The sequence below is a fragment of the Saccostrea echinata genome, unplaced genomic scaffold (genome assembly GCF_033153115.1).
Source record: "Saccostrea echinata isolate AGI-Se365-2 ecotype Australia unplaced genomic scaffold, CSIRO_AGI_Sech_v1 ptg000016l, whole genome shotgun sequence".
NCBI lineage: Eukaryota > Metazoa > Mollusca > Bivalvia > Ostreida > Ostreidae > Saccostrea > Saccostrea echinata.
In genome coordinates this window covers 18,197,394-18,220,571 of record NW_026889765.1, presented here as the reverse complement: position 1 = coordinate 18,220,571, position 23,178 = coordinate 18,197,394, and the positions used below count along the sequence as shown (strand labels likewise).

General features: G+C 32.3%; 1 long non-coding RNA gene across 2 annotated transcripts; it reads left to right on the top strand.

Annotated features, from left to right (window-relative positions):
- Nucleotides 1-1,847: 1,847 nt before the first annotated feature.
- LOC133188973 (uncharacterized) lies at nucleotides 1,848-16,697 on the top strand. Of its 2 annotated transcripts, XR_009721362.1 has the most exons (4): nucleotides 1,848-2,103; nucleotides 2,632-2,705; nucleotides 8,426-8,839; nucleotides 16,116-16,697. It is a non-coding gene; the product is annotated as an uncharacterized LOC133188973 (long non-coding RNA). The 2 variants fall into 2 exon arrangements; XR_009721363.1 differs by lacking the exons at nucleotides 1,848-2,103; nucleotides 2,632-2,705 and adding an exon at nucleotides 5,285-5,365.
- Nucleotides 16,698-23,178: the final 6,481 nt, after the last annotated feature.

The following is a 23,178-nucleotide window of genomic DNA, read 5'->3' as shown; positions in this document are numbered from 1 at the left end:
TAAATCGAGTTTTGATTGAATCATTCACTAATGATGCTTTATAAAATAAACGATTCCTTGTTGTCAGTTTCATAAAAAATTGCCAGTAACTGAGATCCGCCAACCGTAACCACCACCGTACTTTCTTTTTTGCTATTAGTATTTCATGGCTGTTTATCGGAATCGAAAGTACACTTTTTATTAAAATTATGAAAATAATTATGCCAGTGAAATCTGAATATAGTTTACGGACATAACCTCAAACCTAGAGTAATAATTATTAGAGGAGTAAGTATGACCTTTGGTGCTGGCATAACGGAGTTTATTTGCAAAATTTATTAGTTTATAAGTATAGATTTGATCTGTTATATTTGTAGTATTCCACTTAACAATCGGGGTTTTTGAAAATTATTTTGTCACAAGGATAATTACACGTATATATAGAAACATTCTCCTTATTAATTCCATTGTGGGTTTTTTTCCCCATTCAATGTACTTTTTTTTTTTTAAATTTTTTACTTTTCTAACAGTTCAAATCTTATTCAAATTTTACTGATGCAATAATTACTAAAATATCAACATAATGTGAAAATTATGACATGACGTTTTTGTTATTTCAAAAAACCGAATTAGAAAGGTCATATGGAGTTCATGTATCACAGCACTTTGTAATTAACACATATTTCATGCATTTAATCAGTATCTACCCCAAGATGTGCGTCACCTTTTGTCTGAATCCCTCACTTCTGATTGACACGCAAAACCGTATATATATATATATAATGTTTCAATGTTTCGGGAAAAAATTTTTTTTTTTAATTTTATCTTAAATATATCTACCACAAATGTATTTGTGTTAGAGTGCTAACAAGTATTATTTGTAAGTTATGAGACCTGAAGAGTGTTTTAGTTGGCAAAAATGGATTGCTATTCTAAACTTTCATATCTTAAATAAAAAAATCTAAAAGGACAAAATAACCATTTTATAAATAAATATCAATATTCGATAGTTTCCATTCTTTGTGTCTGTGTGTGGGTGTGGGTGTGTTTGTAAACCCTGTCAATTGGACACGTGCTTTAGACTGCACACGTTTAAATGAACACGGAAAAATCCAAATGAACACGAAATGGTGGTGTTCAGTTGGATTTTGTCATAAATCAACTAGAAACTGTCCTAGGATGCATCCGATTTCGAAAAATTGAAGTGTTAATTTGACCGGATTCATGAGATCTGTGTAATGAGTGTGTATACGATGACCACCGATCCATCATTTTTTCTTCTCGGCGAGACTTACACACATTGCAAGTGCGCATGCTCGTTACACAAATGACGTCGTAAATGACATCATAATAAAGTACCCGTTTCACACTTAGTCATGTACATGGGGACGAAGTCAACTTTGTAAAAGGTAAGTACAAAATCTGTAAATAAATTAAATAAATTTAATGTATTAAATATGGCCTATGAATTAACAGTAAAGATGTGTCCATTATGACATTAATTGTCTACTCTAGAATTTTCCTACGGTATGTATACATGCATGTATATGCTGTATAGTTACAATGTGCATCGTTGCATAATTGCAGTATAAATGGTAAAAACCAATTTACTAAAAGTTATTACTATTAATGTTAGTAAAAACATGAAGAAATCTTTTCTATATCTGGATGTCTGTGGGAAGGTAAACACGTACATTCCGTATTGACCTATGTACGTTGTACCCGCGGAGAGAAATTATTTCTGTATCTGTATCTGTATCTAATAGCATATTTCAAATCAACGTTGATCTTTTGCATTGTGTACCACAATATACTGTCAGAAATTTTAAATGTTTTCTTGTGTTTCGCATCTTGTTTGTGTCATGCAAAGTTCGAAGGTTTCATATTAAAAACGAAAGTAGAGTCGGTCACGCCATGTGTTATGGGCCGATTTCAAATCAACGTTGATCTTTTGCATTGTGTAGCACAATATACTGTCAGAAATTTTAAATGTTTTCTTGTGTTTCGCATCTTGTTTATGTGTCATGCAAAGTTCGAAGGTTTCATATTAAAAACGAAAGTAGAGTCGGTCACGCCATGTGTTATGGGCCGGGGAAACGTTCAGTCTGCCTGGCTTATATATAGGTACGTGGGCTGTTAAAATCATTGTTAATATTGTGTACATATTAAGCTGTCAACTAAAAACACATGTACGACTGAGGCGTAAACATTAGAAATAATTCCTGCAAGTTTAAATGATGAAAGGGGGGGGGGGCGCTGTCTACTTCTCCCAGGGACATAATGATATAATTGTTAAGCATGTAGAGGTCCCTGCTTCAACGTGGTCTTCTAGCCCTTGCAAACTGAGGGTATAGTGCAGCTTTATAAGTTGATATTAATGTCAAAGACATGCTGTGCATTTAGACAGTGACATGTCACATGCCCTAATTTTAATGTGTGAGAATTTAAAGATTGATACTTGTCATTTTTATTGACATGCACTCATTATTGCATTGGGGCAATTTTGAGAGAATATGTAAATATAGCTGTGATGATTCATGAATATGATGTGACTTCTACTAATTTAAGTTACAGTAATTAATTTTTTTTTCCTATTTATCATGGAATTCATGCATGTTTTAAAACTTACATGTATATCATAATACATTTCAGGTAGAAAGATTGATTTCAGATGAGAAATTATTAATGTTCATGGCTACTCAGAACACAGCAGGGAGAAGTTTATGGTATGAATGCAATTATATAATATTCATTTAATAGTGAAAAGCTACATGTCAGGAAAAAAACAAACACTACCTGAAGTTCTAATGATCTGTGTTCATGATGATGTGTTTGTGTATCAGCATGATCTGTATACCTTTTCCTGTCATGAACATGATGAATCAGTACTGTTTTACATGTAATACCTTAATGACAGTCTGTCGGTCCAAGACCGGCAAATATTTGGGAGGATCAATGAATTCAAAATTAAGTCTGTATGTTATCAGTTAATTGTGCCAGTATCATAAAAAAAAAAATTAAAGGTTCAGTTTAAAAGACAAAGAACTTCACCAATAATAGTCCAGATAAAAAGTAAAATAAAATTATCTAAATAGGATTAAAAAAAAAAAAGATGTTTGCAATTGACTGTCATACCGATAATTTTCATCATTTAGCTATTTTCCATTTTTATAAACATGTACAGGACAGATAATTAACACTATAACACCATTGGCTATTGTTGTGGTCGGGGCATACCATGTAATATATTAAACAAAATAATACGAACTACTATAAATTCTCTTTTATGATGTGCACACTTTTATTTTCAGCAAAACAAAAAAAAAAGACAAAGAAGGAGGGGTACACACTATACAATCATGTTTTTATTGGGGTATAATTCAACCACTGAAATTTAAAATGAAGAGATTTACTTCCATTCAGGGATTTTTAAAAAGATCTAAATGAAAAGATTTTCCAACTGCAGAGAATACAATTATGTTATATGGAATTATGATTGAACATTTACAATATTTATAAATCCTTCAAAATGTTTCTGTCATCAAGGGTGTCATAGAGACATAAATAACAGAGATTTATGTAGCATGTGTACATTGTAGCTGTTTGAAATCTTGCAAATTTTCTAACTCCCTCCCATTCTAACATGAGGCACTGGAAAATGCAGGGAAAAGTCATTTTTGTTTTTTGGAATATGGTATTAATCGTGCATAAATTACTGAAGCTAACATTGGCAGTATGTAAAACTGGATCTATTCATTCTTTATGAAAACTCGATCACTGGTCTGAGGCCATATTCCTATAGGATTAATTAGGGGCAATTAAAATTAAAAAAATCAAAAACTTCAACAGGTTTTATGATTCTTCCCCTCAAAGTAATAAAAAATGTAATCACACTAGATGACTTTGCTCACTTATCTACATTATCAGTAGAAAGGCCAGAGTAGCTACATTTTATATACATGTATATATATCGGTATACAATATATACTTTAAAAGCAGATTGAATTATATTCCTTTATTTCGACAGTTGTTTGTTGTTAACATTATCATCAGAATTAAATCCCCACATGAAATTTTACTTTACAATACATGTATAATGAGTCGGGTTACATTCGTAACAAAGAAATTTAATGCCCACAAAACCTTCTCGGATTCAAATCAACAAAATTTTATCCCCACGAAAATTTGTGCTTCGATCTACAGTATATAACCAACACTTTAATGTGAGTAAAACGTACAGCAGATGCATTTAGTATTTTTAAGTGCAGTGACTGGAAAGGCACAGTAATTTCAGACCAAACTCAAGTTTACTCATTATTTAGTATTTAGGAACAAGTTATTTGTAAGTGTATCAAAAATAATAAGACAAGACATTTAAATATACAACAAAAAATATAAAGGGCCTCATAATCTTTCAGAGGGACTCTATTAATTAATGTTTGATATCGATTGGCAGACTCTGTAAACCTGAGTGAACAATTATGTTAAGAGAAGTTTGTTAATAAAGAGAATCTAGATCTGTTACCACTTAACCAGATTATTAAAATTTAATTTAAAAGGTAAACATGTTGTTGATAGTGAAGAAGTCTGTGTGCCAAGAATATAATATGTTATTTCAAATGAGCAAGAAATGTCATCATCTGACAGTGTGTATTACTTAGATTGCATAAATTAAGTTTTCTTTATATATTTTGTGATGGAATTAGAAGAAATCTGAAAGATTGTAACCCCCCCCCCAATTTTTTACCCTCCATGATTATTTTAATTTCAGTTTTCACATACAAATTAATAACACTGTAGTATATACTGCACACCAAAAGAGCTCTGATTTTATGGTATTTTATGGAGATAGAGACTTATTTGCCCTGGGAAATCCTAACAGTCTGTTACTGAATTTCAATTAATGCAAGCATTCTTAACAATTGAATGAGAAAATCATATTGTATAAAGGTATAAATAATGAGCTAATCAGATCTATTTTATTTTCTTGAATTTCAACATGTTCAACATAGCTAGGGTACATGGCATATTTACACCCTAAGAAAAATATTCAAAGACATTAAAGTATTGATGAACAGAAATCTCTACACATTTACTTGAGTGAGAAAGCATGTAAATAAAGTGTTCAATTTATTTATCTTGGAATAAAAACATTTTTGATTTAGTGTATAGATCATGATAGAGGGTCCTTAACAGTCCTTGGTCTTGATTCTAATCGGGATCGATATTCAACTTAACGTTTACTTTCATTTTAATCATGCGAATGTGATTTTGACAGCTGACAAGAATATGTATGAACTGGTTGTGAAACTTTGATGAGGATGTACAGTATGAGATATGTACATTTAATGTCCTCTACACAAGGAGGGTTTTATTCCAATTAAATGTAAGTTACTGCAGATTAAATTTGGACCACATTCACACGGAGAATTTAAGGAGGAACAGGGCCTTGAGCTGAAAAAAATCTAGTCAATGAATTTTTTTCATATTTTGTATATTTTTAACTTAATATGTCATACACATTTTAAAAGTAATTCTGCGTTCAGATTTCTTGACTTATTTAAGTGATATCGCCATACAAAAATCGCTCCTCACAGTGTCTGTAAATAGTTTTGGTTCTTCGTCTTTACGGGTCCATAACTAAGTCTAAAATGGAAATTTTTAAGCACAAACAAGAAATATGTATAAGGACATGCATCTCTTCAAGAATTCAGAATATATATAGAATTAAAATTCTTTAAGCATTTTTGCTATTTTACAATGTATATGGATTGGATGAATACTTTTCAAGACATCTTCAACGATGAAAAATTCATTTGGGAAATAATTCTGTCAATAAATATTTGAAGATTTACGATTGAACTGAAGTCCTTCTTCATAGTACTGTAATCAACTGTAGCAATATCGTAAGGTGAAGATAATTACCTCATATCACAGAGGACACAATTGAACAATACATAAGCGTGGTAAAAACGCTTCATCTTTACATTTTCCGAGTACGGGAAAAACAACTGTGACGTCACAGAAAAAACTTATACAACCGAAATGAAATATTAATTCAGAGAATCTTTGCTACTAAACACGTAAAAATTATTTTTGTAGTTCCTGCTTCAAAAAATACATCACGATGCCTTGATTGTGATCTAGCTGTTATCATAGACCTAATAGGTATATGGTTTCTATGTTTTTAAACTGACTAAGTCTTACCAGGTAACCAACATATACCTGCATGATCTCATTGCACTGAGAGATCATATATGACATCACTGACTCGTTAGACTGTAGCATAAAGAAATAGATGGGTGGATCGATCAATTTCACAATTTTTAAATATTTACACGATCATTTAAAACTCTTAATTATTTTACATTAAATGTTTAAGCTTAACAAGTTGAACAAAAATTACACAAAAAATGCTGATTTTAACAACGTTTAGCACCTACATTAACAGTAACAAAGGGGATGACAAATCCCATTGCCCAACGCCCGTGACTAGTGAATTTTAAGGGTGGGCAAGTGAAATTTTATCAACTACTTGCCCGTGGGCAAGTGACTTTAAAAAATTAAATCCATATGTACCGGTAAGTCATAGAAATAGAGCTAGACACAGGGGCTTGCATGATCTACTCATTATTTGTCTTCCTATTTTTTGAAATATATATAAATATATACAGTATTAGATTATGGTCATGATGGTGGGGCAAGCAAAAATTCAGGTAGGGCAAGTAAATTTTGACCGTGCACTTGCCCTCAGACAAGTGCCTAAAAAATCTATTTGTCAGCCCCTTTGACTATGATGCAGTCAATTCAATCATGTGACATGTGTCCTGTCCCCCCTTAATGCGAATAATGCAAATTAATTTACTGTACATTAAATTTCTTTGCATTAACTCCATGTGAACACCAAGCAAAGCTATAATTAGAATTAAATTTTGATACATGCTTAACTATAGCACAATTAAGCCACATGCCATATGTTGGTGGTCAGGTACATTATTTACATGATTAAATATAATGAAACAAATGATATTATGACCTTAAGTTGAAAATACACTATTTTATAAATAATTATATTTTGTATTTCCTATCCTATACATACTACCGGTACATGATTAGATATATTATGTACATGTAAATATATTGATGATGCTTTTTCAATGGATAGTAATTATTCATTTTTATTCCTACATTAATTTATTCTGGTGTGACAGGTCAACAGAGGATGCTTTCTCCTCCTAGGCACCTGATCCCACCTCTGGGATTTCCAGGGGGTCCTTGTTTTATCCAGGCTCTCACAGATTTGTATTTTTTATAGATTGTTTGAGATTGATCACTGTTCATTATACATGTATTTAACTTTTTTTTATTCACATGTATATCCCTTTAAACTCAAAATTAAAGACACCACAGAGGCTGATGCATCTGTTTCATATTTGAATATTTTACTATATAAAGACATTAATGGCAAAGTAACAACTAAACTTTATTATAAACTTTCATTTTTCTATAATTATTAACTTACCTTACTTATGTAGCATTATCACCTGCATATGGAGTTTATGTCTCCCATTTGATTCAAAGGGCAAGAGCATGTGTACTATGTACAAACAATTACTAAAATGGGGCAAGCTATTGGCAAATAAGTTGTATAGCCAAGGTATACAGGTATAGGTATAGCCAACATTTTGCAAATTCTGTGTTTGCAGGGTTTGACACTAAGGCATGTCCAACTGACCCAGTCTAGTAAATGAGTGGTCCGGTCGTGTCAAATGTTCGTGATCTAGACTGACTAGTTGTGTGAATAAAATAATGTTATCTCACATTTCAGTCTTTCAAATAAATGTTCTATAAACTTTTTAAACAATATTTTTTAATTTTCTGATTGTAAACACAGCCATCGCTCTGAAAAAGAAAACTTCACAGCATGACACAATTAATCCTTATTTTTATCCTGGCTGTAATAGACAATTTGCGATCGAAACTAGCTTCATTCAGTATCAATTGGTATGAAAATTATTGAATAATATATATCGAATAATATATTCTTTAATTTATTTATATTTACGGTAATAATTTTTTAAAGTTCCTTGCATGTTCTTTAAAGCCAGCCCTATAATATTTGCATGTTCTGTTTAACCCGACTCAGTGGGCTGCGACCTATGGAAAAGTCTGACAAAATGTATTATTTTTATACTGAATTGTCAACAGATTTATCCATTCTCCCTATTATGACATGGAGCTCACAGCAGGTGTAACCAGTTGACAGGGGATGCTTATTCCTCCATGGCAACTGATCCCACCTCTGATGTTTTAAAGATCTATGTTTGCTATGCTCACAATTAGTAATGTTTCAATGCACCTTTGAGCTTAAATACTGTTTGTAATCTTCATATTTCAGTAAAGGTCTGCAAAATTCTAATAGATGGGAAACAATTTGTCTTTTCAGTTATGAACATTTCTTATCAACAAACCCTGTAAGAAGAAGGACCTCTGTTCTACAGCTTGTGGTGGATCATAGAACACATGATATCAACCAAGTTTAAAGGAAGCATAGATAGCCACAATAGAAAGATTTAAGGATTGTGAGAAACCAAATATGACACAATTCAGAATAAAGTCCATGGGAGTGTGAGAAAAAAGAATAGTAGAGTGTAATCCTAAGGACTGTCTTCAGACTTCCACAAAGTCAGAAAAATACTGTTGAACTCATGAGTGAGTGAGTGACAAAATTAACAAAACTCATGATTCTCAAAAATTCAAGGAAGATGTGGGAGTTGAGACTAAGACGGATTTTAGGAGTTTTGATGACAAAGAATCAACCATTGGAAATATGGCTATTTGAACTTGGATCTCATTATTGGTAAGTAAATTAAACATTTATATTAATTAGTTATCTTGATTGTTAATGACCTAGCAATTTTAATTACTACCATTTAATTTTAACTAATTTTTACATGTAGCTTCTCACATTGATTTTTTTTTTTAAAATACATGTACATATATTTTTAATTTTCATGAAAGCTAATGGACAAGGTGCATGTGTGACTTAACACCCCCCCCCCCCCCTCCTTTTCCAGTTTTTAGCTCACCTGAGCTGAAAGCTCAAGTTAGCTTTTCTGATCACACATTGTCCAGCGTCTGTCCGTCCAACTGTAAACTTTTCACATTTTCAACTTCTTCTCAAGAACCAAGTACTTGGCCAATGTTAAGCAAAGTTGATACAAAGCATTCCTGGGTAAAGGGGATTCTAAATTTTAAAATGAGGGGCCAAGTTTCCTTCCAAGGGGAGATAATCAAGAAATGCAAAAATAGGTTAGGGCCATTGAAACATCTTCTTTCAAGAAGCAACGAGCCAGAAAAGCTGAAACTTATATGTAGGCTTTCTGAGGTAGTGTAGATTGTAAATTATTCAAATCTTGCCCCTGCGGGGCATGATGAGGCCACAAATTAGGGGATGAAAATTTTACAATGAAATATATAGGAAAAATCCTCAGATATCTTCTTCTCAAGAACCACTGTGGCAGAAAAGCTGAAACTTGTATAAATGCTTCCTACAGAATATTAGATTATAAATTGTTCAGATCATGGCCCCGCGGGTGGAGGGTGGGACCACAATAGGGAATGGATGTTTTACATTGAAAATATTATAGGAAAAACATCTTTAAAAATCTTCTTCTCAAGACTACTGGACTATTAAGAGGGTTGTCCCTAAGTATTGAAAAAAGCAGGGAATATATAAAAAGTAGAACAGTCAGGGGCATGATGGAATCAAGTTATTTTTTAAAATAACTTTTTTAGGTTACTTCACTTATTTATTACTAAACAAAGAAATAACTCATTTGAGTTAATTCTTAAAACATAGAATGCCTATCAATTTTGCCAAAAAACATCAATATTTTGAGTTTGCTGCAGATTTAAGATGATGTAAGACTGAGAAAGTTGTAAATATATGTACTTCTATTAATATACTCAACAGACTTCATATCTCCTGAGCAGATATGATGATATTTATCAAAATATATATAACTTCCGCCAATTTTGCCAAAAGTGAGACTAATTTTCCTAAAATCCTTGGATATTACTGTACAATCTCTTAGTATGTCTTACATTTTTTGTGCAAAGCTGTAGATTTTTGTGCAAGAGTTCTAAAGTGAGGTTGGTTTAGGTTTAAATAACTGAAATAAGTTATGATTTGTTGAATTTCAACTTGTTAAATCTTAAAGATAGATTACTTTTACTGTCATGAACCTTTTCCAGCTACTTAATAACCCAAGTACAGCATGAATAAAGCTTTTCAGATACCAGTAGGTTTAAAATAATGAATAGTAAAGTATCAATAACTGGAATAAGTTGTATTTTTTTCAGCTTAAATTAAAGGGATTGACCCACTAAAATACCAGTTTTTTTTATAACTTGCGTATAAGTCGGATAATGAGTTTTGGACCAAAGTTTAACTCCCAAAAAACCGACTTATAGGTGAGTATATACGGTATATAGGAAAAATTTTAAATATCTTCTTCTCAAGAAATACTGTACTAGAAAAGATGAAAATTAGATGAAAGCTTTCTTAGGTAGCGTAGGTTTTAAATTGTTCAGATCATGGCCCCTGGGGGTAGGGTGGGGCCACAATAGGGATTACGTTGGATAAATCTTTAAAATGCTTAATTCTTCTCAAGAACAACAAAGCCACGATGAAACATAATAATGTAAGAAGCATCATGGTAGTGTAGATTCATTTTTTATTAAATGATGGCCCCTATATATAGGGTTGGGCCACAAAAGACAACAAAATTTTACATAGGAGTACATGTATATGGGGGAAAAAATCTGTGGCAGAACAGAAGGCCAAAGTGACTAATAGGTGAGTGTTGTTGCCCATGGGCCTCCTGTTTTGTTATCAGCAACTAGCTTTGTTTTGAGTCTTATCTCATAAATGCTTTCTCATTCAAAAACTTACACAAAGTCTAGAGTAAATATTCATTTAATTAAAAATAGGGATGAGTATCAAAATGCAAAAAAAATTAATCATGACAATATTTTGATTGATTGATTGATTGTTTGTTGTTTAACGTCCCTCTCGAGAACTTTTCACTCATATTGAGACGCCACCACTTGCCGGTGGAGGGCTACAAATTTTGACCTATACTCGGCACTCTGGGCCATTGAGCAGTGAGGGTTCTTTTCCGTGCCAGCACCTACTGCGACACGGGACCTCGGTTTATACGGTCTCATCCGAAGGACCGGTCTCCACGTCCCGCAGTGGGATTTGAACCCGCGACGTAAGGATCAACTCCTTACTCTGCGACTCTAGAGCAGATGCTCTAACCACTGTGCCACGCGGGCGACGACAATATTTTGACTTGTGTTTTATGATATATATTGATGCATATCACTTAATTTTTACTTTTGTTCTACCTGTTCTATAGCATATTAAAAAAAATTCCTAGAAGTTTCCACTGTAAAATTGTTAAGAATAAATGTATTCTTCAATCATTATGAAATATGGTTTGTTTATAAATATAATTTATCATGTTTATAGAATCAGTAATCCAAAATTCTATATCTCAAAAAAAAAAAATTACATTTATAAAGTACAGTGTAGTTGTACTTTAAGATGACTCAAATTCTTTTCTGATTTTTAAATTGAAAACAAGAAAAGTAAAGATAATTAAGATTGCCTTTAACTGGTAACCAACTTCAGTTGAAAGGTATCTCCATATACTGGTGTAACAATTAATACACCCCTAATTAAGAGACTATGTGCGACAAATAAAGGACATATAAATTTTATGAATTTATAATTGCAATAAAATCAGGAGATATTTTTAGATAAAATCTGTTGAAAGCAAGTTTACGTGTCAGTTAATCATGTTAATTGTGTAAGTTTAACTGATAAGAGGGATATGTTTAAGAGACCAAGTTGACAACATATTTAAAAAAAATGGTGAATGAATTCTAGCAATGGACAGACTTTCTACAGCACAGTGTATATATAATATAAACAGTGTATATATTTTATATATTTATGACACATCATGTACATGTACTAAGATCAATATTTTCATGATGTACATTTTAAAATTAATGAATATACTACTGTTCCAGAGTCTCCAAAATATTTGTACACCATATTATGTAATTATTTTAGTCCCCTAGCTACCAGTGAAACTGGAGGGGACTACAGGTTTCTCCTTTATCTGTCTTTCAGTCTGTCTGTCTTTGTCACTTGGTTTTCTGGATTTTTTTTCTCTAAACTATGGGCATTGGTGGCATATTTCTGTCCCCTACATGCAAGATAAATTATGTTAACATGCAACATAATTATGTAGATATGCGACTTTATTTATGCCAACATGCAAAATAATTATGTTGACATGCAAGTTACCAACTTCTCGAGAGAATCTAATTTTAATGTTGGTAAACTTACTTACGCACGCCATTATATGACATCATGCAAGCAATATGTAACAGAATTATGTTGACAAGCAACTTATTTATGTTTACATGCAAGATAATTATGTAGACATGCGACTTATTTATGTCAACATACATGATAATTATGTTAACATGCAACTTATTTATGTCAACATGCAAGATATTATGCTGACATGCGAGTTAATTATGTCAACATGTGAGATATGTTTGTTGACATGCAACTTATTATCTTGCATGCATATGTTGATCGACATATATAATTATTTTGCATGTTTAAATATAACTCGCATGTTGACATAAATAAGTTGCATGTTGACATGAATAAGTCACATGTTGACATAAATAAGTTGCATGTTAACATAATCATCTTGCGTGTAAAATATATAACTTGCATGTTGACATAAATAAGTCGCATGTTGACAAATATAAGTTGCATGTTAACATTATTATCTTGCATGTTGAGATTAATAAGTCGCATGTCTACATATATATCTCACATGTTTACATAATTATTTTGCATGTTGACATAGATAAATCGCATGTCTACATAATTATGCTTCATGTTAACATAATTTATCTTGCATGTAGGGGGCAGAAATATGCCACCAAATAAACACTCGCAGATCTATACGTGTATTTATGTAACCGGGTTTTCCCATGAATGATGAAAACACTGGTCAGTTTGTAATTTAGGGTTCTTTAATTCTGATGTGGATACTATTTTATAGATATATAATTCAGCCCAAATTGTGGACCTAGGCTGCATACATAGGTGTTACCGCTACTTTATCTAAACCATATCTGGACTGTGATCAGGTCTTATAGTCCAGTCAGGAATATATAATATCTAACTAGAAACTCATTACTAGTAATGAGAAGGTCTTCCGTTATACGACTTCCTGTTTGCATGAACATGTCTTTTCCAACGTCGGTATTAGCCTATAACTTATGTAGAAACAAAACAAGTTAAAAAATACTTTTTTGCTTCGTTTCCTGTCACGACTGGAAGTAATGACGACACACGATTTTTACACGAAGCAAATGAACTGATGACTGACTATAAGTCCTCAAAGTTTTAGACTTCAGTCTTTTACTGTTGCCGAACAATTGTGAGAACAAATTCTAATTTTGAAGACAGGAAAACACACGACCGGAAGTGAACTGAATAAAAATATCTGAATTTTCTCTTGACTTTTGCAGTATCTACAGCATATGTAAAAAACATTTCAAATACCTATCTATAAGTGATATTTATGAGAAAGTTAAACCACGAAATAACGTAGTTTATCTCTTAAAACCGGAAGTTTAAAGTTTTTTTCCCGGTGGAAACTAACATATTTCAAAACAGCGAAAGGGAAGCAATAAAGTGATGAAAGTTTTAATTTTGAAAAAGAAAAGTTGAAATTTTCGATTTCTTCGATCACTTCCTGTGATCACCGGAAGTGACGACTGACGCTTTTAACCCTATGTGGTTTGCCTTCTCACCAAGTTGTATTACTCCTATAAGTTTGGTGTCTTACTTTCATGCCGTTTCCGAGATCTCGCTGAAATAACTTTTCATTTTGAGGACAAGAAAACACGCGACCGGAAGTGAGTTTTACTAAAATATTTCACATCACTCTAGACATCTGCAGTCTCAATAACATATATAAAAATCATTTTAAGAACTCTATCTATAGGCGATATGTTGGGGAAAATTAAATACCCTATTATGTAGTTTTTCTCTTATAACCGGAAGTTGTCGTTTTTTGTTTCCGGTGGGACCAACACATATCGTAACTGTGAAAAAGATACAATTATATGATGCAAGTCTTATTCCAAAAGAGAAAAGTTGAAATTTTTTATTTCTTTGATCACTTCCTGTGACGACCGGAAGTGACGACTGACGCTCTTAACCCAAATGGTTTTGTCTACTTTTCAAGGTCTAATACTCCTATAAGTTTGGTGTCTAAATCTCTTACTGTTTCTGAGATATCACTGGGACAAGTTCTCAATTTGTGGACATTTAAACGCGCGACCGGAAGTGAATTTTACAAAGATATTTGACGTTACTCTAGACATTTGCAGTCTTGATAACATATTCAAAAATCAGTTCAATTACATTGTCTATAAAAAATATTTATGGGAAAGTAAAATACTCAAATTATGCAGTTTTTCGCTTATAGCCGGAAGTTGTCGTTTTTGTTTCCGGTGGGACCAACATATTTCGAAACTACAAATAAGATGCAATAATGTGATGCAAAAAAAGATTCAAAAAAGAAAAGTTGAAATTTTCGATTTCTTTGATCACTTCCTGTGACAACCGGAAGTGACGGCTGACGCTCTTAACCCAAATGGATTTGCCTACTCCTCAAGATCTATTACTCCTGTAAGTTTGTGGTCTTAATATCTTACCGTTTCTGAGATATGACTCGGACAAAATATTTCTGAAAAAAACGGAAATCGGACATATCTGACGACCGGAAGTGAATTTTGAAAAAAATCAAAGATACGTTTGTAGGTATTTTAATTCTCTATTATCTCTGAAAATTTCAAGAAAATCCGTCCAGCCATCTCTGAGAAATCGTGAAAAATAGAAAAGGAAAAAAAAATAATAATAATAATAATAATAAAAAGAAAAAACAGTAGAATCACTATAAGGTCTTCCGACTGAAACGGAAGACCTTAATTAGACAAGATCCCAGCACTTTGGCTTGTGGCTGGATTCAAAGTGAATTTTAAAAGAACAAAGAGTAACTCACTACGGAATGTGACCTCAATGACCTACCAATAAAATCTCTGCAAAACAAGAATAGCCAATCGACTATTCCTAACCTCTAAACTGGTTCTCATATATACTAATGAATAAACTAGAGAGTTCTAACTATGAAAAGATAACTCTAAATCTAAAATAAGTATTACCATACAATATGTGCAGTAAGGTTAGTAAATGTAATTATCAAATGGAGTTTAAGTTTATATTTATTTATTTATGGCAATGTGTTCATTTATTAAACTATTTTATATTCAATTTATTTACAATTTAAAATATAACATATAACCCATTACTACATTTAGCTGATTTTTAGTATATGTGAGTGTACCTTGATAATTAAGTTACAGATCAAGTTTGCATTTCATTCCACTTTGTTGATTTTTGACAGAATTATAGCCTTTTTAATTTTTAAGGGGAACCAGATTACACTTGCCAATAACTCCAAATTCAAATAATATACTGTTATATATATATATTTATCCCATGTTTACCCCTTTATCCCGTGGATATGACTCATGGGATAATTTTTTCATAATCCACAGTTGTGACGTCACAATGGTTTTTGCGTTAGCGCGATGAAGTAAAATAAAGTGGAGTCCTATATAAAACAGTGTAAAACATTGGTTGTGAAGTATTAAACATGGGATAAAAAGAATCTCCCATGATTTGTTGTTGGATATGACTTTTATCCAACTCGTTGTGTGTTTTTATCCCCTCGCCAAGGCTCGGGGATAAAAAACACAACTCGTTGGATAAAAATCATATCCAACTACAAATCATGGGAGATCCTATATATATATATATATATATATATATATATATATATATATATATATATATATATACATGTATATATATATATATATGCAGGAAGCATTTGATGATTTGAAGTGCTTTTTTTAAACATGCATGATTAAATGATCATTTAAATTTAATTTCAATATAGATGCATGCATGATGGTGAGCTGAAGAAGAATACCATGACAAAAGAAAGTTCCTAGTGTTCATCATGCAGCCATTTTGAATGCCCAACTGAGAGAGCCAGCCAGTGTGAAAAATTATTTCTTGGAAGTTAAACAAAATCTGCTGTGAATTAAAGCTTTAAAAGTACATTTAAAAACATTCTGATTCATCTATAAGTGAGACTAGATTGCCTTTGACAGTTGCCAGTGGAATTCGGATCTGAATTGTACCAATATTAATAAATTGAAGTGATTTGCCTTAAAATTACATTTGTATATGGTGTACATTAATTACTTCAAGGAGATATAATACACCTGTTTAAACAATGAGGTCCATAGCTAAAAAACATGGATTTGGAATTTAGCTCACCTTATCCAAAGGCTCAATTGCACAATTCTGATAAAAAGAAGTCTCTGGTATCCAACAATGCAACATTTATATGTTTGACCGTTTGTCCTCCATTAACTTTTAACATTTTCTTTTTTTTTTCTAACATTTGGTCAATGTAAACCACATTTGGTACAATGTATCTCTGCTTAAAAGGAATAAAGCTTATTCAAATAAAGGTGCTGAATCCTTTTTCAAGGGGAGATAATGAAGAAACATGAAAAATGAGATAATGTCATTAAAAATCTTTCATTTTAAGGTATTCAATGTATAATGAAGGAATGTTGAGCAGTTTTGAATCATTTTAAACTAGTTAAATATGTATTGCTAGATAATGATGAACGTAAAATGAACCAAATTCACATGACTGATAACATATTAGAAACTGACCATTTTGTACCGTAAACATTTTCAAGAGTTATCTGCCCGTGATGCAAAGAAGAAAATTTAAATTTTGTCAATATATCTGTAGCAGATGACTTATTTATTTCATATTTTATTAAGGAGAGAGTTTATGCATATTTTCACAAGAGATTTGTATGAAGTTCAAATTACCTTTTAGAATATCTAAACAAAACATGCGCTGCCCATAGACTTCAGTGTAAAATTCAAGGTGCAATTACATGTAATTGGACAATAATCAAAATTCTGTAAATTCCTTTGGTGGTGTACTTTTATTTAATAACATCTTCAAATGCTAACTTGATTAAAAACACTGGACAATTCATTTATTAGGTACAGAATATGGTCATTATACATTGAATACCTTAAGAACAACTTGGTCATATAAGACAAATGTTATCCAAGAGTTTTCTTAATGAACATAGGTTCAAGTTTTTTCATTGTCCGTAAGGTGAGGATAGAGCTGCAGAGGGGTTAAAAGTTTTGCATGAAAATATGTATAAGTGAAAAACTAGCAGGGTGACATAAAGCAAATTCATATGCCAACATTACAACATCATTATGATAGAGATTTAATTTTGTTCAAATTATAAACATTGGGGTTAGGTAAGGGCTAAAAGTAGGGTTTTCATTTTGCATGTATCTATGTGTCAATATTTAATTTTGTTTAAATTATGGACATTGGGATTAGAAAAGGACTAAAATTAGGGTTTAAATTTTACATGTATACAGGTGTCAACATTTTTCATGGGAATATGGAGGGGAAAAATCTTTAAAAACAATCTTTTTAAGAGCAATAGACACAAAATGACTCAGGCAAGCATTCTGGCTTTGGCATCTTCAGATTTCATTCTTACAATTTTAGGAACTTAAAAGTACACTCTATTTTGAAGAAACACAGCGAGTTTGATTTTTTTAAAATAATAAATGATTTTAATGGAAAAAGATGAATTAAGCCTATAGTCATAAAGGTCCAGTTTTCCTTTTGAAGTATTTATAAGGGGTTTTACCTATTTAAGAAGTAATTTGAATTTGTACTTGGTTGTACATGGCATACATCCATATCTATGTAACAGTATATTATATGCAAATATTGTTCAGAATTAGTCGACTTATTAATGAAATTATTTGTTAAGATTAAAGTGGGCCTTCTGGTCAGGTGGTTTTTTATTTTGCAATTACTTTTTCATCATTTTTTTTAAAATCAAATTTGAAAATATGTAAAGAGATAGGCTTTATTCACTATTTATATTTCAAATCTCAGTCTATTTTATTATTTGATCTACTAGCCTAGCCCGTCTTCTTTAATGTGCTAAAATATTCTCATTACATAAATGAATTAATAAAGTAAATTCATATTCATTTTATCAAATATCTATGTATGTTTGATTGTGTCGGTCAAAAGTTTTTTAGAACTTGTAACCAAGCTTAAAAAATTTGTTGTTTGCACATGCAATATCCGGTAACAATATCCGGTAACATGCCTCAAATTTTGACCAAAATTTGCCACACTCTTCCTGCGACCGCCCTACGTTCAACGAAGGAATCAGTGAAAATGTTATGCACCCCCTCCCCCGCTCCACGTTTTGGGTACTTATATGAGAATCCACCTCCCCCCCCTTTTTTCCAAAATTCCCGCTTTGCATGATATTGATGGAAGGGGTTAAGAAAAATAATATATTATTTAATAAGGTTGGATACAGGTGTGATTGAACCAGGGCTTTAGAGCAAACCCCATTAAAGAAATTTTGGAAATATTTAAGAAACCAGTTTTTCTTGATTATTTCTTTCTTCTGTGGAGAGCAGTTCATAAATCCACAAAACCTCTTTTCACTAAATTAATTTTCATGCTACAGGAGTTGAAGTGTCTTGATTTTATTCCTTATTCCTTATTAATAATTCATCATTTATTTATTCAAAATGAAAATTAAAAAAATGATAATTACAAGTTTCAGTGCCCCCCACACCCCCCCCCCCGCCCCCTAAAAAACAAAAAGTTCAACGAATGAACGCATTAACTGAAGATGGGTATTAAATTGTTGTCCTTCCTCTTTGAAATGTGTTCTATAGAGTGCATTCATCAAGATCATAATGGTATCTAAGAAATTTTATCGATGTAGATAACCACTACAACGTTGACTAGTGCAATTTTAATGTGTATCATGGTTTATACCTATAATATATGTTTTACAAGATTGGCGATATCGTGTTGCATTTTTGAACTTCACAGAAATTCTCTTTTTTTGTGACCATGGCAACTCCATTCACTGAAATAAAAAAGCGAAACAAAGAACTGAGTGTATCTTAGCGTACGCTAAATGTATTCCAAGTTTTATTTAAATCGGACAAAACTGTAAGAGGAGAAGCAATTTGAAAAAATACAAGTAGATCAGACAGTTGAAAGTCCAGACTTACAAATGACGGACACTACCATTGCATTAGATCTTTTTATCACATAAAATCGAAAAGTAGAGCTTAAAACTAATTAATGCATGCTTTGTTTTGATAGCATCAGTCACTTCTCTTCAAAGGAAGTACTTGTATTACTTCTCGATTTATTTGTATTTCTGGGAAGTTTTTTAATATTCAGGAAAAAAAAAACTGCTCGCCCGGAGACGTAAAACAAAGCATTAATGTGCCTTATGAAATGAGCTTGTCAGTCCAGTAGCGTTGTCCTATATATTATAGATTTTAGCAAGAGTGAGTATCTGAGGGCTCGGAAATACAACATCGTTATTTTGGTGTATTATACTTTCATGTAAATTACTGGAATTTGATTCGTCGAGAAACATTTGTTAAAAAACACCGTTACCCTCTGAATGATGAAACCGCGCCTTCCAGATAGAATTTAACAACAGTCATCATTGCTTGACGACAGATGGTATCATCCCCCCCCCCTCCAAAAAAAAAAAGACCGCCCGGAATCTATGCGCGAGCGCTTCAGCTTTATTTGTATTTGTATAAAACATTCAGAATAATATAATATAGAATAAAATAATAAATACTTCATGTAGTAGAGGGTAACATTTGAAAATTTACAATGTTACCCTCAACTATATACATGCAGTATTTATATAATATGATGTCCACGGATACTAAAATCAAAGATGTCACTTTTTTCGTTTATGCGGTATAATGACGGATCAAAATTATTCGTCCCTGGCACCTGTTTTACTTTGTATGCGGAGTGTACTGTATCTGTTAACAATAGTCTCAAGAAGTTCTTCAAAAGCGCGTGTGTAAACACGACAAGTTATGTGAATTGCTGTTTAATTTTAACAATTTCCCATACATGTATATTATACTTTCATGTAAATTAATTGAATCTGATTCGTCGAGAAACATTTGTTAAAAAACACTATTACCCGCTGAATAATGGAGCCACGCCCTCCAGCGTAGCAACAGTTAACATTGCTTGACGACGGGTGTTATTCCAAAAAAAAAAATATTGACTGCGCAGAATTCATGCGCGCAAGGTTCACTGTAATATGTATTTGAATAAAACATTCAGTATAATATAATAAATACTGTTTTTCTTGGGGTGAAAATTTTAAATGTTACACTCAACTACATGCAGTATTTATATAATATCTAATACCTTTCAATAAATGAAATATTCAAAGAAAATGATGAGATTTCCAGAGAGCAGTAGGCCTACGTCAAGCAAATGGCCTTCAAAGATCTATCAATTCTGTGAAGACTGTGTGTTTTATCCGTGAACAATTTCTCTGTTTTAATATTTCTAAAATGTTTTATTACATAAAATAGATTTTATATAAAAAGTGAAAAAAAATCTGCTCAAAGTCCTATATTCACTTCCCTCGTGGTGAGCAGAAAAAAAGGTCTTATACACGTGTTTGTTGTACTTGTAATCAATATGTACATAAAAAAAGCCGCTGGCTAATGAACGAAGCAATGTAGAGGTAATATAGCGGTAATGTAATCTTTTTTGTAGTGGTAATGAGTATGTAGCAGTAATGAAAATTTTGAAAATGTAGCGGTAATGATATGCAACCTCCAAAACATATGACTCGATCTACATCCCCCCTCCCCCCACTCCACCCCGGCCATTTGGCCGACCTATTTCAATACAAACCCCCTTTGATATTTTTTTTATTTGTAACAACTTAAGTTTTAAATTAAAACTTTTAATTTTATTTTATTATTTAAAGATCGGAGTTATTATTTACGGATTTGAATTAATTTTAATATTACACCAAATTTGTCTTCTTAAAAAAAAATATCCCAGGAACGTGTGTCGGTAGTAGTCGATGTTAGGGCCGGTACACACGGTAAGGCTTGTCTTATAAGTCTAAAACCTTACATTTTGCCGGACGGACGTAGCGTCCACACGCTAAGGCATGACTTACAAGATTATAAATAGCATTTCCATAAATTCCACGTGTTTTTGAGGCGTAAACAGTGCACATCATTAAAATAGAAGTATAGATTACTTGCTAGGACTTTGAAATAATTTTACAGACTAGTGCAATCACACTTCTTGAAAAAGAGGAGGTTGAACAAAAGCATTTGCGGATATTTGCATTATCTTATTCGAATATACTTAAAGTTCCCTTTAATCTACCCACGTGTTTGATAAAAAAATAGATTGAAATTTGTGTGAGTGGATTTCATTATTATAAGGCAAGTCTTACCGTGTGTACCGGTCCTTAATGATAATGAAAAGTATTACATGTATGACGATAATAAGTAGATATACATGTAAAAGGCTATTCGAATTAAACAGTCTCGTATTTCTTTATACCGAACAATCAATCATTTAAGACGACAATAGTACTAAGATATACATGTACTCCTAAGAGCAAGCCTATTTCCCGAGGCGAAGTCAGCAAGATTTCAGTTCCCCAAGAGCATTTTTTACAGATTCCATTCTGTATTCATAATGTGTACACTTTAATTTAAAATTTCCAGTAAATTTATCATTTCAAATATAACTCGTTTCATTCATCTTTGATTTTCTCTGTAACAGAGATTTTTTTAGCAAGACAATTGCATCATAAATAAATTATAAAGTAATCACGCTATAAAGAGAGAGACCCCCCCCCCCCCCCCCCGGTGTTTTAAGGGGGCCGACTGGGGTTTTCATTGCGCAATACTTCGCGCAGCATATATAGTAAAATAAGGCGTATTTCTTTATAAAATAGATGCTCTTGAAATTTTAAACATAGTAAATTGAGAATCTCGCAATCATTTTTATTATTTTTTATGTAAATCTGTGGTATCTGTCATGTTTTAATGTACTCCAGAAAAACAGGAAAATATCATGATTTTTGAGATGCCCCCCTCTGGAAACCAGATAGTAGAATCTTGTGTTTCTTGCATAAAATGTACAATATAGTATTACCCATCAAATAATATAATTTGGCAAAAAGTCTATAGTAGCATTTGTATAATTTGCGAAAAAATTGTATTTCTCTATATAATCCAATAGTAAATGTACCTGTATTTTGAGATGGTCCCTACAAAATTACCAGACGGTAGATTTTCACTAAACTTGGCATGAATACTGAAGTCAATGTAAGGTTCATATGGAATAAAATTAAAGAGTTTCTCTATAATAGTTTTTTTCACACAATAAAACCCCAGTCGGCTCCCTTAAATAATTAAAATACGAAAGAAAAAATACACAAAAATGCAATATGCAGAAAATAACACTTATTATAGTACACTATTTTATAGTAAAGGTTAGCCAGACAAGGTGGTTGGACTCTTCGTTGACAAATTCCCGATTGCAGCTTGTTGTAGAATGCACTGGATGTGACAACATTTGAGAACTGAGTTTTTCAAACTCGATCTCCTCACCTTCAGACAGGATAAGTGTTGGTCGTCCAAGAAGTATGTTCATCTTCTGGCATAGACCGAATACAGGTAGTTCAGCTTCCAGGTGAACATTGAATGAGTCTGATAAAGAGTTCCACCATATGTTTTACTGATTCACTAGGACCGAACAATATACTGTTGCATGTGAAAAAAAAAAACATTTGTAGTGGAGGGTTTTGTCACAATAAGTTGCAAATGAATATAAGGTTATGACCTGAATTTCGTTAATAAAACTTAGTTCATCTCGAACACACGCTAATCTAAGACGCTCCGTCTTATTCAAATAAAACAATGACCTACATAGCCGTAATTGCGTAGCCCATGCTTAGAGCTATTAACTAATGATAGCGAGCGAAATCGCAATGTTATGAAGGTTCATCCTTTAAAGTGACATAGTGTCGTTCATTGGCACATAT